We start from the raw sequence: 7,303 nt of genomic DNA on the forward strand, positions 1-7,303 counted from the left end.
GGTTCTTTGAGAGATCGTGGATGCTGGCCTTTATCTGACGGTCATTTGCACATAGCTTCTCCCATTCTGGAGGTTGTCTCTTGGTTTTGTTGGTGTCTCTTGGCTGTGCGGAAGCTTCTCATCCCGATGAAGTCCCAATAGTTCATCTTTGCTTTTGTTTTCTGGCCTTCACGGTGTATCTTGCAAGAAGTTACTGTGGCCAAGTTCGGGAAGGACGTTGCCTGTGTTCTCCCCTAGGGTTTTGAGGGAATCTCATCTCACATTTACATCTTTCATCATCCATTTTGAGTTTTATCTCTGTGTATGGTGTGAGAGAATGGTCCAGTTTCATTCTTTTGCATGTGGCTGTCCAACGTTCCCAGCAGCCTTTAGTGAGGAGGCTGTCTTTTTTCCAGTGGATGGTCTCTCCTGCTTGGTCGAATATATGGTCCTGACCGTAGAGTTGAGGGTCCACTTCTGGATTTCTCTCTTCTGTCCCATTGATCCGTGTGTCTGTTTTTCTGCTAGTAGCACACTGTCTTGATGAGCACAGCTTGTAGCACAACCTGAAGTCCGGCGTTGTGATGCCGCCAGCTGTGGTTTTCTTTTCTAATATTGCCCTGGGCATTCGGGGTCTTGTCTGATTCCACACTAATCTTCAGATGATTTGTGGCAACTCTCTGAAGGGAGCCTTTGGTATTTTTGATGATAGGGATTGCAATCAATGTGTAAATTGCCCTGGGTCAGTCACGTTGACATTTTCCCAATATATGAATTCTTCCAATCCAGGAGCAGGGATAGTTTTCCATCTCTTAGTGTCCTCCTCAATTTCTTTCAGATGTGTTCCGTGGTTTTTCGGGTAGAGATCCTTTACCTCTTTGGTTAGGTGTATTCCTGGGTATCTCATGCTTTTGGGTGCAGTTGTCACTGGAACCGACTCCTTAATTTCTCTTTTCTTCAGAGTCATCGTTGGCGTATAGAGAGGTGACTGATTTCTTGGCATAGATTTAGGATCCTGCCACGCTGCCGCCGAATTTGCTGTATGAGTTCTACGATCTTGGGGTGGAGTCTTTTGGGTTTTCCGGGTACAGTACCATGCATGCCATCGGTGAAGAGGGCAAGTTTGACTACTTCTTTGCCAATGTGAATGCCTTTTATTTTTTCTGTCGCTTGATTGCTGAGGCCGAGATGTCTAGTAGTATGTTGAGAAGACGTGGTGAGGGTGGACATCCCTGTCTCTCGTTCCTGATGTTCGAAGAAAGGCTCCCAGTGTTTCCACATTGTGGATGATAATTTGCCACGGGCTTTTCGTAGATGGATTTGAAGATGCTGAGGACGTTCCCTCTATCCCTGTACTCTGAAGGGTTTGGATCTGCCATGGATGCCGTATTTTGTCAAATGCTTCCTCTGCGTCTCTTGAGAGGATCATCTGGTTCTTGTTTTCTCTCTTTGCAGATCTGATGAAGCCCATCGAGTGTTCTCCGAGTGCTGAAGCAGCCTTGCACCCTGGCGATTAACCCCACTGGGTCGTGGTGAGTAACTTCTTAATCATGTCCCGTCGGATCCTGTTGGCTCATATCTTGTGGAGAAGGTGTGCGTCCGCCTTAATCAGGGACATCGGTCCAGCATTGTCCCCTTTTGGGGTCTTGGGTTTTGGAGTTAAGGTGATGCTGGCCTCCAAGAACGAGCTTGGAAGTATTCCATCTCTTTCTATCTTTCGGAGCAGCTTTAGTAGCATAGGTAGTCTTTCTTCTTGAAGCGCTGGATAGAATTCCCCTGGGAAGCCATCTGGCCCTGGACTTTTGTGTCTTGGGAGGTTTGTTGTTTTGTTTATAGGTTTCTTTCTTATTGGAGGTCATTTTGCCAACATCGAGTGTAACTCCCCCAGTGTTCATCGCATCAAGTGCCCCCCTCTGTGCCCGTCACCCATCAACCCCGCCCCCCGCGTTCCTCCCTTTCTTCCACCCCTTTTTCATTTCCCCCAGGGTTAGGAGTCTCTCCTGTTCTGTCTCCTTTTCTGCCATCTCCCACTCATTTTTTTCTTCTTTCTCCTCTGTTCCCTTTCACTATTTTTTTCATACTCCCCAAAAGAACGAGACCATAGAATGTTTGTCCTTCGCCGACTGCCTTCTTTTTCTTTGACTCAGCCATAATACCCTCTGGTTCCATCCACATCGAAGCAAATGGTGGGTGTTTGTCGTTTCTGATGGCTGAGTAATCTTCCATCGTGTACAGAGACCACTCGCCCTCCTTATCCATTCATCTTTCGATGGGCACCGAGGCTCCTTCCGCGTGTGGCTATCGTGGGCATTGCAACTCGAAACCTCAGGGTGCACGTGTCCCGGTGTTTCCCCGCATCTGTATCTTTGGGGTACATCTCCACCAGTGCACCCCCATGCTGGATCGCAGGGCAGATCCGTTGTTACCTCTCTCTGCACCTGCACACGGTTTTCCAGGCGTGGCTGCATCAGGTCACATTCCCACCAGCAGTGCAAGAGGGTTCCCTTTTCGCCACATCCTCGCCGACCTTCGCTTTTCCTATCTTGTTAACGTTCACCGCAGTCGCTGGTGTGTCAGGTGGGATCTCGTGGTGCTTTTGACCCATATCTCCCTGACGGCCAGTGATGCGGAGCATTGTCTCACGTGCTTGTCGGCCATGCCTAGTCTTCCTCTGTGACATTTCCATTCATGTCTCTTGCCCGTCTTCCGGATTGGATCGTTGGTCTCTTTGCTGTGGAGTTGCCGAAGTTCTTCAGAGATCTTGGATACTGGCCCTTTACCTGACAGGGTCATTTGCACATGTCTTCTCCCACTCTGTGGGTTGGCTTTGAGTTTTGTCGGGTGTTTCTTTTGCTGTGTGGAACCTGCTCATCTTGGTGAAGTCCCAGCAATCCTTTTCTTCGCTCTTGTTTCTCTCTGGCCTTCGTGGCTGATGTCATTTCTACGAAGTTGCTGTGGCCCAGTTCAAGAAGGGTGTTGTTGCCTTTGTCCTGCCCTAGGATTTTGATGGACTCTTGTCTTGCAAAATTGAGATCCTTCATCCATTTTGAGTTTATCCTTGTGTATGGTGTGAGAGGAATGGTCCAGTTTCATTCTTCTGCGTGTGGCTGTCCAGTGTTCCCAGCAGCATTTATGAAGAGACTGTCTTTTCTTTTTCCCCGTGCATGGTCTTTCCTGCCTGGCTGAATATTAGTTGCCCATAGAGTTGAGGGTCCACCTCTGGATGCTCTCTTCTGTTCCATTGATCGCGTGTCTGTTTTTGTGCCAGTATCCCACTGTCTTGCCCGTCACAGCTTCGTGGCACAACGTGAAATCCGGCATTGTGCTGCCCCCGCAGTGGTTTTTCTTGGCGACTCTTCCCGTGGCCGTTCGGGGTCTTTTCGCATTCCACACCAGCCTTCAGAGGACTTGCTCCAGCTCTCTGAAGAGAGTCCGTGCTATTTCTGACAGGGATTGCATTAGTTGTGTATATTGCCCTGGGTCACGTTGACATTTTCCCCAATATCAATTCTTCCAACCCAGGAGCGTGGAACCCTTTTCCATCTCTTTGTGTCTTCCTCAGTTTCTTTCCGACGTGTTCCACAGTGTTTCAGGAAGCCACCCGGCCCTAGACTTTTGTGTCCTGGGAGGTCTTTGATGATGATGACTGCTTTAATTTCCTCCCTGGATATTGACCTGTTGGGGTTTTCTCTGTGTCTTCCTGTTCCGTTTTTGGTAGTTTGTGGTTTTCCGGAATGCGTTCGTTTCTTCTCGATTGCCCAATTTATTGGCGTATAGCTGCTCAGGATGAGTTTTTTCAGATCGCTTGTATTTCCTACGTGGTGGTGGTGATCTCTCCTTTCTCATTCGTGTTTTTGTTAATTGGAGTCTTTTCTCTCTTCTTTTAATAAGGCTGGCTTCATGGTTTTTCTCTCTCTTATTGGTTCTTTCAGAGGTCCACCACCTGGTTTTGTGGATGTGTTTCCTCAGTTCTTCTGCTCTCTATTTCATTGAGTTCTGCTCGAATTTTTATTAACCGTCGTCTTCTGCTGGGGTGAAGGTTTCATTTGCTGGTCCTTCTCCAGCTCCTTTAGGTGCCAGGTTAGTTTTTCGTGTTTGAGTTCTTTCAGTGTTTTGATCGATGCTTGTATTGCGATGTCTTTCCCCTATTTGGGACCGCTTTTGCTGTATCCCAGAGATTCTGAACGGTTTCGTATCTTCGTTCTCATTGGTTTCCGTGAATTTTCTTAATTCTTCTCTATGTCCTGGTTGACCCTTTCACCTTTTAGCAGGATGGTCCTTAACCTGCACGTGTTTGAAATCCTTGCAAACTTCTTGTGGTTGAGCTCTAGTTTCAGAGCATTATGGGCTGAAAATATGCAGGGGACGATCCCAAAGTTTTGGTATCGATTATGACCTGATTTGTGACCCAGTATGTGGTCTCTTCTGGACAAGTTCCACGTGCAATTGAGAAGAATGTGAATTCAGTTGCATTTGCATGTAAAGTTCTGTAAATATCTGTGAGATCCACCTGGTCCACTGTATCCTTTAGTGCTCTTGTTTCTTTGGAGATGCTGTGCCTGGAAGACCTGTCAATTGCAGAAAGCGCCGTATTCGAGTCTCCAAGTAAAAGGGTATTATTATCTAAGTATGTCTTAACTTTGCTTAGCGATTGATTGATATCCGTGGCAACTCCCACATTCAGGGCATAGATACCCACGATCGTTAGTTAGGTCGTCTTGTTGGATAGATCCCTTACGTACGATCTAGTCTAGTGATTGTGTGAGGTTTCCCACATAGAGTGTCATGTCCTCTGTGAAGAGTGAGAGTTTGACTTCTTTGCCGATCCGGATGCCTTTTTTTTCTGTTTCGGAATGTCGCTGGGAAAGCGAGGACCACTACTATTCTGCCGAACGAGAGTGTTGAGGGTGGACACCCTGTCGTGTTCCTGACCTTAAGGGAAAAGCTCCAGGTTTTTCCCAATGAAGAGCACGTTCGTCTCTGGGTGTTTGTACCTGGGTTTTATGATAATTGAGGTTTTTTTCCCAGTATGCGTACCCAGCAGAAGGTTTCCATCATGAAAGGATGGTCTATTTGGTCAAATGCTTTTTCTGCATCTATTGAGAGAATCCTACGGTTCTCATCCTTTGTTTCATTAACGTGGAGAGGGAAGGAGAGACAGAACTGGAGGGATGGACAGACACAGGGAGGGGACAAGACAGGGAGGGAAGATAGGGATGGGGAGGAGATGTGAGGGAGACGTGATGAGCCACATGGAAGGAGAGTCAGAGAGACAGGGAGCAGACATGAGAGCAACCGAGAGCCCGGGAGGGATACACTGAGAGACAGGGAGGAAGAGTCAGAGAGAAAGGGAGGGAGACTGAGACACAGAGAGGGGAACACAGAGACAGGATGGAGAGAACGAGACGGAGTGAGAGACTGGGAGACACGAAGGGAGACACACAGAGACTGGCAGAGAGACAGAGACGCAAAGAGAGAGAGACACAGGAAGGGAGAGTCGGCGAGACAGGGAGCGAGAGTCAGAGAGAGGGCGGGAGAGGAGACGGGGTGGGGGGCAGGGCGGGGACAGACTGAGATGGGGCAGCGGGGAGAGACAGACACAGACACAGGGAAGGAGAGTCAGAGAGACAGGGATGGAGAGACAGAGACAGCGAGGGAGATACAGAAAGACAGGCAGGGAGAGGCAGGGAAACAGGTAGGGAGACACCGAGAGCCTGGGAGGGAGAGACCGAGACACAGAGAGAAAGAGGGTGAGATCTAGACAACGTGGGAGAGACAGAGAGGGAGGGAGACCGAGACAGGGAGGGACAGACCCAGAGACAGGGAGGGAGAGACCGAGAGACCGGGAGGGACAGACCGAGAGACAGGCAGGGGGAGACAGAGAGACAGGGAGTGAGAGCCAGAGCCATGGAGGGAGACCGAGATACAGTGAGGTTTCAGTGAGAGCCAGAGCCATGGAGGGAGACCGAGATACGGATTACATGGAGGAGACCGAGATTTCTGGAGGTTGTCTGTTGGTTTTGTTGAGTGTCTCTTTGGCTGTGCGGAAGCTTCTCATCCCGATGAAGTCCCAATAGTTCATCTTTGCTTTTGTTTTCTGGCCTTCACGGGTGTATCTTGCAAGAAGTTACTGTGGCCAAGTTCGGGAAGGACGTTGCCTGTGTTCTCCCCTAGGGTTTTGAGGAATCTCATCTCACATTTACATCTTTCATCCATTTTGAGTTTTATCTCTGTGTATGGTGTGAGAGAATGGTCCAGTTTCATTCTTTTGCATGTGGCTGTCCAACGTTCCCAGCAGCCTTTAGTGAGGAGGCTGTCTTTTTTCCAGTGGATGGTCTCTCCTGCTTGGTCGAATATATGGTCCTGACCGTAGAGTTGAGGGTCCACTTCTGGATTTCTCTCTTCTGTCCCATTGATCCGTGTGTCTGTTTTTCTGCTAGTAGCACACTGTCTTGATGAGCACAGCTTGTAGCACAACCTGAAGTCCGGCGTTGTGATGCCGCCAGCTGTGGTTTTCTTTTCTAATATTGCCCTGGGCATTCGGGGTCTTGTCTGATTCCACACTAATCTTCAGATGATTTGTGGCGACTCTCTGAAGGGAGCCTTTGGTATTTTTGATGATAGGGATTGCAATCAATGTGTAAATTGCCCTGGGTCAGTCACGTTGACATTTTCCCAATATATGAATTCTTCCAATCCAGGAGCATGGGATAGTTTTCCATCTCTTAGTGTCCTCCTCAATTTCTTTCAGATGTGTTCCGTGGTTTTTCGGGTAGAGATCCTTTACCTCTTTGGTTAGGTGTATTCCTGGGTATCTCATGCTTTTGGGTGCAGTTGTCACTGGAACCGACTCCTTAATTTCTCTTTCTTCAGAGTCATCGTTGGCGTATAGAGAGGTGACTGATTTCTTGGCATAGATTTAGGATCCTGCCACGCTGCCGAATTTGCTGTATGAGTTCTACGATCTTGGGGTGGAGTCTTTTGGGTTTTCCGGGTACAGTACCATGCATGCCATCGGTGAAGAGGGCAAGTTTGACTACTTCTTTGCCAATGTGAATGCCTTTTATTTTTTCTGTCGCTTGATTGCTGAGGCCGAGATGTCTAGTAGTATGTTGAGAAGACGTGGTGAGGGTGGACATCCCCTGTCTCTCGTTCCTGATGTTCGAAGAAAGGCTCCCAGTGTTTCCACATTGTGGATGATAATTTGCCACGGGCTTTTCGTAGATGGATTTGAGATGCTGAGGGACGTTCCCTCTATCCCCTGTACTCTGAAGGGTTTGGATCTGCATGGATGCCGTATTTTGTCAAATGCTTCCTCTGCGTC

This window comes from Canis lupus, unplaced genomic scaffold, assembly GCF_011100685.1.
Source record: "Canis lupus familiaris isolate Mischka breed German Shepherd unplaced genomic scaffold, alternate assembly UU_Cfam_GSD_1.0 chrUn_S934H1100, whole genome shotgun sequence".
In the NCBI taxonomy this organism is placed as follows: Eukaryota; Metazoa; Chordata; class Mammalia; order Carnivora; family Canidae; genus Canis; species Canis lupus.